A 12353-nucleotide genomic window follows, 5' to 3' on the forward strand; every position below is an offset into this window, starting at 1 on the left:
CAGCAGAATTGAATTGATGCAAATTTTAATTTGAGTCACTCCCTTGCTTATTTTCCCTGTACTTTTAAAGCAAAATCTCTGATTTAGAAACTAACATTGAAGAATAGATTAAAATAAGCTCCTTATGTTAGCCAGATACTGCTCTTAGTACCGTCATTTATCTTTCCTGTGACCAAGGTCAAATCACTTAACCTTGCAGTACTCCAAGGTTGCTGTAATCTGTTTTCCTAACCAATCTCTTGAGCACACTGCTTAGTATCAGTAAAAGCTATTGAGCTAGAAATGCAGTAACATAACGCAAAGAACATGGAAGGAAAATAAGAAGCCTTAACTCCACATAGATGTTTATGTTTATGAGAGAAGAAAGAAAAGAACTGAATAACTAAAATATGGCCTTTACAACTGCAAAGACATTTGTAAAATAAAATAGTAATGATCCCCACAATAAAATGTATACAACTCTTAGATGTAAAACTTGAGTAAATAGAAAATGATAAATGGTCAAACATTGCCAGTATATTCATCAGTGTTTCTGTAAAATGAAGTTTTATTATATAATTACTATGTAAGTGTCAGTCATTAGGTGGTTAATTAACAAATAAGAATTCTAAAATATGTCGAAGTGTATTACTATATTGTTTTCCAAGTGATCTGAATAACTTTAAAATTCCATTTTATCTATTGGCTTTTATGTTACAGCTATTTGGGTTTTGTGTGTGTGTGTGTGTGTGTGCGCGCGTGTGTGTCTGTGCATTTGTGTGTAGTTGATCTAGAGATGACAAAAATTATCTTTAATTGTTCATAGACTACTTAGAGTTAATATTGTCCACAGTACATAAAATATATAAACCATGTAACTCTCTGGGTCCATTAACTAAGCCCCCTGCTATAATTCATGCTGTAGTTATCTTATGTAATATATCTACATACATGAGAAACCCCACAAGAAACTATTATACTTTTTATTTTAAATAATCCATTTTATTCTAAATAAATAAAATAAAATTGTTGTATTTTATATTTTTCCAGATACTTCTCATTTCTGATGAACTCAATTTCTTTCCACAGACCTAATACCTTGCTAGAAATCTGTTAACCACTCTCAACTTTAGTTTATCTAGAAATGTATGTATTTCACTTTATGCTTAAAAAATGTTTTTGCTGGATATAGACTTATAGGTTGACAGCTTTTTCTCTCAGCACTTTCAGGAGTTCAGTTCAATATCTTCTTGCCTCCATAGTTTTAGATGAAAATGCATTGATGATATGAATTTGTGTTCCCCTCTATGATCTATGGTATTTTCTCTTTGCATTTTCAAGATTTTCTTTCTTTGTTTTCAATTAAAAATTGGTGTAATTTTTCTGCCAAGGCATAGTTAATATTTTATTCATACTGCTTTGGGTTTGCTGAACTTGTTGATTCTGAAAGTTTATATCCTTCATCAAATTTTGGATGTTTTGGTCATCATTTCTTTAGATATTTTTCCTTTCCCTTTATTACTCTCCTCTTGTCTGGGACTTGGAATACACGTATATATGCTTTACCAAAGATTAGCTTCATTTCAATCATTGTTTTCTCTTTCTCTTCTTCAGCTTAGTTGATTTTAGTTCATTTATTTTCAATTTCACTGGATTTATTACGTTCACTGGATCACTACTCTGAATAAATTTATTTAAGTGAGTGTTTTTTTTTATTATTATTCTATGTGTATTCTTTAAGTTTTGGTATTTGTTTTATCATTTACCTTTCTATCTTTTCTATCACTGGAAGTATGTTTCTCTTATGTTATTGACCATAGCAGTGGTATCTATCTTAAAATTCATATTTGCTAATTTTAACATCTGGTCATCTTGGGGTTATTCTCTGTTAATTATTTTTCTTTTGAGGAACTTTAATACTTTTCTTTCTTTTGCTAATTTTAACATCTGGTTATCTTGGCTATTCTCTGTTAATTATTTTTATTTTGAGAAACTATATTTTTCTTTCTTTTTGTTATATTGAATAATTTTTATTTTATCCTGGATATTGTAAATGTTATACTGTGAAACTCCAGTTCAGCATTACTCTTCTGAAAATTATTGATTCTATTATTAAGCAATCAACCCAGTTGAAATCAACTGCCAACCCAGTCTCTTGTGTGGCAGCTCAACCTTTATTCAGCTCCTATATGTTTAGCTACATTGATGAAAGTATGTATGATTCAGGGCATAGCCCAAAGATTTGGGCAGATTTTGCACACAGATTTTAGCATTCCCACTGACTTGGAAGATTTTCCACTAATGCTCCAATGACTGTGATTGCTCTGAATTTTGATTTTTAGTTCTTCATCAGAGGAAGATAGATTTCTCTCCGTCTGTCAGTCTCTATCTCTGTCTCTCTCCCCCCTCCCACCTATGTGCCCGTGTGTGTGTGTGTGTGTGTGTGTGTGTGTGTTTCAAAGGTTAAGCCATCCCTCATGTTGGTATCTTGGGCCTAACTTCAGGGTAAAATCTAAGAAAATAGAGATATCCAAACCTTGACAAATTTGTACCAAATGTTGTCACCAGAGTCTGCCCATTTCTGTTTACTTTTTAGTGCCTTCAGAACATCATTTATTTGTATTTTGTCCAGAGTTCATAGTTCCAATCTGGAGTAGGGTTGGGTTTGGCAGAATCTGATGAGCCTGTCTGTTTCAATTTTTCAATTAATCTGTATTAATGTTCACTGTTAAAACACACTTTGAAACCATTGACAGCATTTTGAATCATTTTTTTGAAACTTCATAATTTTGATTGGTGTAAGTGCTGTTTAATGTGTACTTTCTACTTTCTAAGTTACAAGTGTTTCAATGTATTTATTTGCTGCCTAAATGTACTCTTCTGAACACCATTAGCTTTCTTTACTATTGATTTCAGTCCACTAATAATATTCTATTTAAAAGTTTTTTTCAATAGCTCTTTTTCAATAGCTCTTCTTTTTTCAATAGCTCTTTTCAATAGCTCTTTTTTCAAGTAGCTCTTTAATGGTTTTATTATAATTATTAAATTATAAGATGTATATATACATATGCATGTAAATACTTTTTTTTTAAGTTTATTTATTTTGAGGGGGAGAGGGGCAAAGAGTGAGGAGGAAAGACTCCCAAGCAGGCTCCAGGCTCAACGTTGAACCAAATGTGGGCTCAATCCCACGACCACGAGATCATGACCTGAGTTGAAATCAAGAGTCAGACACAACCGACTAAGCTGCCCAAACACCCCAATACTTTTTATTTGAGAGTCACTTGTTTGATTTAATTTACTTATACATAAATGCATAATTTGTATTTTAAATATTAGTCTGAAATACAGTTTATTACTTAAACCCAAAATGTCCTCTTTCATTATGTTTCAAAAAAATTTAAACTTTATTTTAAATTACTTACTCTTCTAGATAAAACTCACAATTAGTTTTTTTTTCAGTTCTCAAAACAAATTCCATCATAATAATGATTGAAAAATACTATATGTATAAAAATAACTTGAAAGAATAGGCAACCTTACTGCCCACTACTTCTGATTAGAACAATTTATATCTCCTCAGTTATTTTACTCTTGCTTGGTTTAAATCATTAAATTTTATAAGAAACAAAATACCATTTTTTCTTTTTTTGCATAAAGACAAGAATTGTGTTTTTCTTTAATTATAGTGAATAATATTTATTTTTAAATATTATTTTGAAAGCACTTATTGACATGTTGCAAGAAGTTTATTTTATGTTAAAAGATTTTAATTTATTATTATAAAATGTTCGATACCCACTTTATATGTGGTACAGCAAATAATTATGAAATATTTTATTTCTAGTCTCTTTCAGTTAACTATATTAACTAATAGTGGTATCCTATTCATATGCCTGTTTTTTTAAATAATAAATTGTGGGTAACAAAAATAACTGTTCAGGAGGGCTATATGATCTGATCCTAGCCAGGCAGATAGTCTTAAGGTAATGTAAAGCTCTGATCAGTTGCTTGTGATGAGTCTTAAAGCAGAAAGGACATGAAGCATCACATATGGCATGGTTTTTGAAAAGCAGAATGACCTAGGCAGAAAAAAACCAGAATATATCTACATGGTTTTTATCACTATTGGTCTATCAATTGTTGATTTTTGGTGAATACTTCAATGAGAAGTTGGGGTTAAGAAAAATCTAATAGGGGTGACTGTGTGGCTCAGTCAGTTGAGCATCAGACTCTTAATCTCAGCTCAGGTCATGATCCCATTGAGCCCTGCGTTGGGTTTTATGCTGAGTTTAGAGCCTGCTCACAGTTCTCTCTCTCCTTCTGCCCCTCTCCCTGCTTGTGTGCTCTCTCTCTCTCTCTCTCTCTAAAATAAAAAATAATAATAAGTTTAAAAATGCAATATAAATGACTTCTTATCCATGTAATTTTACCTACTTCAATTTAATTAACAGTGAAAATTACAAACATATTATTTGCATTGGAAATATCGGTAACATATAAAAGCTTACTTATATACAGAATAAGGAAATTCATGTGGGGTTTTTTTTTTTGACACATATAAAAAATCAAGAGCCAAAATCTGATTCTGTCCCCAATGCTTAGCCATGAAATGTGTTGTATCTTACCATGTTACCATCAACAGTGACATCCACCTCAAAAACTCAAAAGCATCATCTTTACTGAAGGAGTCTGAGCTCTCTATAATGGACACTAGTATCCTGTTGTGGCAAGTAGAATTGTAGCAATTTCCCCTAGACTTTTGTGTAATGTGTCCTAGAACAAATTGCAGACCTTGTGAACATAAGGGAGGCACCCCTACTAGGCCCCTGTGAACCATCTAGCATCAGAGATATCCTGCTCTTGGGGCGCCTGGGTGCCTCAGTCGGTTGGGTATCTGACTTCAGCTCAGGTCATGATCTCACGGTTCGTGGGTTTGAGCCCTGCGTCGGGCTCTGTGCTGACAGCTCAGAGCTTGGAGCCTGCTTCAGATTTTGTGTCTCCTCTCTCTGCCCCTCCCCCACTTGTGCTCTGTCTCTTTCTGTCTCTCAAAAATAAATAAATGTAAAAAAAAAATTAAAAAACAATTTTAGAAATATCCTGCTCTTTTGCTCTGAAGCTCCAGGAGAAGTATGATCAGCTTCTGAATTGTTAGGACTAAACTCAAAAAATGTCATTGCCAGAATATATTTCATGGAAGTTGCACATAGTTTTTAAACATTGGAAAGGAGAGCAGTGCTTGCTTTTTCTCCAGCTGTGCTAGTGAGTGATTCCTTCATTCTAATTTTCATAACCACATTTGCAGACACTTAAGTTTCACTGCTGAAAAAATTCTCTCGAGTATTTTTAGGGCTTTTAAATCTAAGTATTGTTATGTCTTGAGCAAACGGTCTTCAGGTGGAATAATATTCACTTTTCAAATTGTTGGTCTTTTCTTCCCCTCTAGTCTTTCCTCCCCAGAATAAAAGAATTTTATCTGATTCCAGAATCTTCCCCAATGTTGAAGTGATGGTGTGCTTCCATAGAGAGTTGTGGGGTGAATGTGTCACCAGTGTTTGACCTTCCACCATTGCTGGCACAGTCTTTGAAGTTAAAAACCATTACTGAAAATCAGAAATTTTCCGGGCACCTGGGTGGCTCAGACGGTTAAGCATCCCACTTTGGCTCTGGTCATGATCTCATGGTTCATGGGTTTGAGCCCTGCATTGGGCTCTCTGCTGTCAGCACACAGCCTGCTTCAGATCCTCTGTCCTTGCCCCCTCTCTGCTCCTTCCCACTCATGTTCTCAATCTCTCTTTCTCTCTCTCTCTCTCTCAAAAATAAATAAACATAAAAAAGTCAGAAATTGTCATCAGCCCTGTGACCAGTTATCAGCTTTGACTCTCCCCCCCCCCTACAGTTTATGTGATGCTCTGAGATTCATCACAATTTCCTTTTCCTAGTTCATGCAACATATCACAACGTTCATGCCATCTGTAGGGTGGGAGTTAATACCTAGGCATTCCCCTCAATTTGCAATCAGTGGTCATATATCTGAAAAATTTACATATATGAATTTTGAACAATTTGCTTTATCTTAATTCTTTTTTACAGACTTAAAAATTATTTTTGTTTCTTCTAATATAAAAATATATGCACACTTATAAAAGAAAACAAAAGAATGAAGGAAAGAAAGGTTTTCTGCATTCAGGCAAGGGCCAGGTGTGCCTATGGAGTTTACAACTTCTTCCTAAGAGTCAGTTTATGAAACATTGAGATGCTGCAGGAACAGTCCTCTTGAATCGCTTCCTACTGGGAGTGGGAGGGTGTGTGTGTGGGGGTGATGGTCATCCAAGTTTCACATTTCCGAAGTCCTCCAAAGTTGTCGGGTTTTGCTGTTATTATATTGCTCCAGGTTATCATCCCAGGGCTGAAAAGGCCTGTCCTGGTTGTCCACAAACTTCCTCCAGCTGGTTGTCCCCAAACTCCAGGCAGCTCATGACAGCAATTGGGATCCTAGATGTTTGCAGATGTCTCAGCGCCTGATGATACTTCCAGCGCAAGTGGAAGTACAGGCGGAAGGCGCCTGTGTGGCTCAGTTGGTTGAGTCCACTCCTGACCACTCAAAGATCTGAAGGCTGAGGTGCGATGGTCTTTGACAAATGCAGCCAGTTCCCAGGCACAGGTGGGGCAGGGGCTCTGTGATCTCTGGGATTGGTACAGTTGCAGTGTTTTGATCTTGTCAAAAAACAAATTTCTTCATGGTGGTTTTCCTTGTTTTGTAGGCAGTCTTTCGCAATTACGTGGCCTTCTCGGGGCTTCACTGATAACACAAGTAGACCTTCCTCCAGTTGTAGGGCAATTGTTACCCAGTGCAGGTTGCCAAACTGATGGCAGAATATTTCTTCTGTTAGTGGATTTATTGTGGTTCTGACCTTGGCAGTCCCTGTGAAGCTGCCTCGCCTCAGCTGGCTAGTCCCAGTCCTGCACTCTGTCTGGGACACCAGGGATCCTTTCTTCTTACTGGTCTTGACATAGGAAAGCCCCATCTGAGAGGCTGCCTCCACGGACAGCCCTAATTCTTTTGTTTTTGACACTGATTAAGACCCCTCTTCCATATTTTATTTTTATTTTTATTCTCCCTTGAACACTTCTGTCAGATTGTAAAGAGGAAAGAGGGGTGGGAATTAAAGCTTGTTGTTTCTTATGTTGACATCTTGCTTAAAATCCTTCAAATTCATACATTTAATAATAAATGCCCAAATAGAAAATACATATCACCTTTAACTTTAGACTATTAAAGGTACACATTTGAGACTTAATTATTCTTTGAAATATGAAGCCTAAGATAATTTTCCTTCGAATACATAAAGCAAACCTTTTATTTGGAAGGGAATCATACTCAACTGAGTTGCTGAAATAAATATGACTCTTATGGTAATTAGGTTACACTTTTGTTGTTTGTATAAATACATAAATAGTATGATAATTACGTTGCTTGGCCTTCCTTATGAGTGTTTGAGTGAACCAAGTGCTAAGTGGTTTCCCTGACGTCCTTTATCCCAGGAGAGTAGGAACTAAGCTTTTGATGGAGGAGCTGATGAAGATGTCAGCTAGTTATTATATGAATTTACAAGGTGTGTAGGTAAAATTTTCAGTGCTTAATTGGAAGAGAAAAATAAGACTTGTAGTTCTCTGCTTCTTGACATGAGCTGCCCTATCCACTTCTGTATCTCAAGAGACTCTCTGGAAGGAGGGATCTCATGGACCAGCCCCTCTAATCACTTCTGTGAGATCTTCCAGGAGATTTGGGCATAGGGCTGTGGGGGTGGTGGGGTGGTGCAGCTGTTAGGGGAGAAAGGGTAGGAGGAAGTAACATCTTGGCTAGGAGTAGAGGTGGGTTGCTCATGCCCTACCCTCCTTGAGGAAAATAGGAATATTGGGTGCCAGTATTAATTTCCAGTACTGGGATAAGCCAGCAGACTGGGAGATGGATGAGCCAACCAAGTCAACTGAGGACCATAGTACCTTCCTAGGTATCTGGACATCAGGCAGAACACAGCATATGTGCTAATCTCCTCCACAAAATCAAGGAGGCCTGGTTGGAATAAGGGAAGTAAACTTCTGCTCTGGGATGCTGTAGGGGGAGGGCCACAAAGAAAAAGTGATCCAGAGAATGGAAACTTCAAAAGTATGGAGATGGGAAAGTCCAGGAAATGAGCCATACTCTTGAAGGTGCTGGAACAAACAGAGGGAGAGGATAAGAGGGAACCAGGGCCAGCTGACTGATGGTTGAAGCAAGAGTTTGGTCTTCTCAATCTCCAGGTGATGGGGAGTCATGGATGGGTTAAAAGCTGGAGAAGGAGGGATGGATGAGTTTAGACAAGGATCTGAAGATTGTTTAGGAATGCCAGGCAAGTTCAGATGAAACATGGAGGCTAACAAAAGGCAGAGTGGTGGTCTGAAAGGGTAGCTCTGCTGTCAGTTTACAAGGTACTCTGGGCAAAGTGAGAATGCACAGGCCAGAGTGTCTAGTGAGCCAACCAGCTCAGTCCAGAGAGAGGAAGGGTGCAGGGGAACTCTAACACTCCCAGCTTAAGGATTTCAAATTTAACAGTCTTCTGGGTACACACCAAGGTTAACATTTTCATGTTTTTCTATCAGTTTGTTTAATAAAATATGAATGTGGGTCTCCTATGTGACTCAGTTGGTTAAGAGTCCACTCTTGATTTTGGATCAGGTCTTGATCAAGCATGGTTCATGAGATCAAGCCCTTCATAGGGCTCTGCACTGACAGTGTAGAGCCTACTTGGGATTCTCTCCCTCCCCCTCTCTCTCTGCCTCTCCCCCATGCACACACATGCTCTCTAGCTCTCTCTCAAAATAAATAAATAAACAAAAAATTTAAAAAAATTAAAATAAAAAAATAAAATCAGAATGTATTGATTATCTAAAATATGCTATATTTTACATAATACCTTTAGTAATGATTGTGTGCTAATACTTGAATTTTCCTATACTTTACATTTATTTGATGTTTAAATGATCTTATTGCTATTTTAGCATATAGGCCTTTGCTCTGCTGTTCTCTCACATGCCCGGATTTTAATTTTTATAGTTTACTTAAATAATGCCAGTTCCCTAAAACTGGGTGTAATTTAAAATTAATTGGGTATATCAACTGTGAGTAATTACATAAAGCAAAACATGCTGCTAGCTCCTCCATCCACAAATCATTACATAAATAATAGATGCACATCATGATCAGTGACCAATCACATGACTTGTTTAAGAGTCTGCCAGAAATTGGTCACTGCACATCTGTTATTCAATTCACATAAAAATAACAAAGTATGTAGTTGTATTGCCACCTTGTCACCCAAGGATAAATCCAAGTGATATTCTAAAAAAATGGATAATCAAAAGAGAGAATAGGCTGAGAATAATGGTGCAGCAAAGAAACAGAAATGATACCCCTGGGAATAAATCTGTGGGTGATTGGAAGATAAGTGGGGATTTGGGAGACTTGAGATATGGAGCCAGAGGAAATTAGTGAAGGTAAACTTTGCATAAATGAGGAAAAGTGGTTGTGATGAACACCACAGAGGAAGTAATACTAGAGAATAAATTTCATGTTAATGGAACTCTTGGAGGTGTTTTACAACATTGAAAGCACAAAAGATAAAACATGGAAAGCTGACCCAAACTTAGACGGAAGAATGGCAATTCAACATGGCATAAGAAGAAATGATTGTTTGTATCATAAAGACAATGTAATTGCACTTAATGTCCACCATGATAATAAAGCGGGATAATGTCTCCATTTTATGTTCCTTAATTTAATCACAAATGCTTATGAATTTATCACATTTGCCATGTAAGGTAACATTTATAGGTTCCAGGGACTAGGATGTGGCTATCTTTTGGAGGGGCCATTATTCAGCCTACCACAATACTAAATATACTTTTTTTCACACTAATCAAAGAATTGTTCTACTACTTTGCCTTGAAACAATGTGAATCGATATGGAAAAAAATTGTTTTGATACTCTGTGAAGGAGCAGATGAATTCTTTTGAAGAATTATAGTTGATTATTCATTAATGTCTAGAGATAGCCTATGACTTTTTTATTCTGGTTAGAACACCAACTAAAAAATCTTTATCAAAGCCCTATTATCTCTATAACCTCCATTGTCATTGAATGAAATGAATTGACTCAATCATCATTACAAAATACATTGCATCTAAAATATGAGTGAATATTGAAAGGCCAAGAGATTATTTTAAAATGTTAATAGTTACATTTTGAGGAGCATGAAACTAATATAGATGTATAGTATTAATTTTAGGTTCTTTGAAATAATATTAAATTTTCCTCCTCCTATAAGAAATGCAGCCACTTCTTCATTCTGTTTTTGTGACAGACTCAAATACCTTGCATGTTTCTTTCTTTCCTAGCACTTCTTTTGTTATTTTGAAATTGTCGTCTACAGTAACATGTCTCAGTTTTCTGATTTGGAAATCCATACACCTAACCAAAGAATTGTTTCATAAACACTGTTTATATTGACATTATTAGTTTTTGCTCATTTCTGAACCGATAATGCTTGTTGTCTAAGTTCTTTTGGCAGCAACAGAGAACAAACCCAGATGCCCCATGGTTCAGACCATCACATAACCCTACTCTTACCTCTCCATGCTTCTTCTGCAAGAGTGCCAATCTCTGTTTGCATTATTGTCCCCAGGTGTGAAGCCTCTCAGGCAACATTATTCTGAGAATAACTTTTAGTCTCTTAGAAGAGTGGTGCCCTGACTCTGCAAGTTGAAGGGAAAGTATCCAAAGATACAAATGCTCCATATACATACTTTCAATCCATCTTCACGAATTTTGTTCTAAATCTAATTATCACCTTTCTTGGTACCGGTGCTTCTAAATCTTGAGACTTTAAAAGACTCAAGGGAGAAGTCATTTCCCCCTAACATTATATCCCAATGTAAGCATTTAGTTTATAGTTTACTTCTAGTAAGCAAGTGACCCTCCCCTCCACCCATATTTTTCTTCAAATTTTATTGAATTCTTTGGGAAAATGTGGATCTGTTATCTTATTCTCTTTGTCTTGATGAGCTTAGACCAGTTTAATTTCTTTACTCTTTATCATCAACCAACTGGTGCTTTCAGGGGACAAGATTCCCACCACTATATTTAACCAGAAATTTAACTACTTTTTTTCATGTTGCAAATATTTTATTTGATTTTTAAGTGTGTCTCCATGTCTTATTCAGGTGTTTGGGGGAAAAGTTATTACTCTCAACTCAGGAAAAGCCAAGAGGGATATAGAATAAAGGTCAGAGAAATTTCAAGGAATTCAAACACAAGTACAGCTGACCTTCAAATAAACTGTAAGTCGTCACATTAATTCAGTCGTGAGGAGAGGCATCAACTAGCCCAGGGGGATTCATGGACTTTGTGAATAACTCTTGAAGTTTTTCAGTTATGGGCAACAGCACATATTGTGTAAGGAAAATTATGTGTTTGTGTGGGTGTGTGTGTGCAGGGGTATGTGAGTTTACCTATTTTGATGAAGAGATAAGAGAGGGCTTTCAGGCCACCAGAGTTTAATCAGATTGTCTTTTTCATGTAATTGCTTTGAGGAATTGAAGGACTATACACTATCAACTTCTGTGATCATTTGACCTTGTGATGCCACCATCACTGTGTTTAATCTCATATTATTAAGGACAAGAACATGTTGTTTTTAACTGTATTTTCATTTAATGAATTCTCCCTGATTTTAAAGCCATTTTATCACTAAAAATGTTTATTTGAAATGATTTTTAAGCCATATATTTAAACAATTCAGTGTTTTCTCACATAATTTTATAAATACTTTTAACATCATGTTAATAAGAATTTGCAGGGTCAACATATTCAACATAATTTTTAGGATACATTTTGAGCAATATTTCTTTTACCAATATCTGGCCCTTAATTTTATTTTTAATTATTATTTTATATTTTATTTTTTGCATTTATTTTAATTTTTTTCATTATGAATAACTATAGAGGACAGAGTGTATCATTCTTTTTGAAACTTAAGCATCATTTACAGTTGTGTTTCAAGGTCTACTTCTCCAAATAATAAGTTTTATGGAAAAAATCATTAGCAAATAATTGTATAATCTATCCTTTCTTTTAATATTCCAAAGCATATTGCACGCTGTAGACTCTGGCAAGTCTTGCAAGAATCTTATTAGAATCTAATTGTTGAACTTATTAGAACATGTTAAGAGTACTGCCTTAAATACTTATCTTTTTGTTCATGTTCATATTTTCCTTCCCTCATCCCCTTCCCTCTTCTTTTTAAAACAATCTTTTATAATCTTCAGTTTGGGG

This window comes from Neofelis nebulosa, chromosome 1 (assembly GCF_028018385.1).
Source record: "Neofelis nebulosa isolate mNeoNeb1 chromosome 1, mNeoNeb1.pri, whole genome shotgun sequence".
Taxonomy (NCBI): Eukaryota; Metazoa; Chordata; class Mammalia; order Carnivora; family Felidae; genus Neofelis; species Neofelis nebulosa.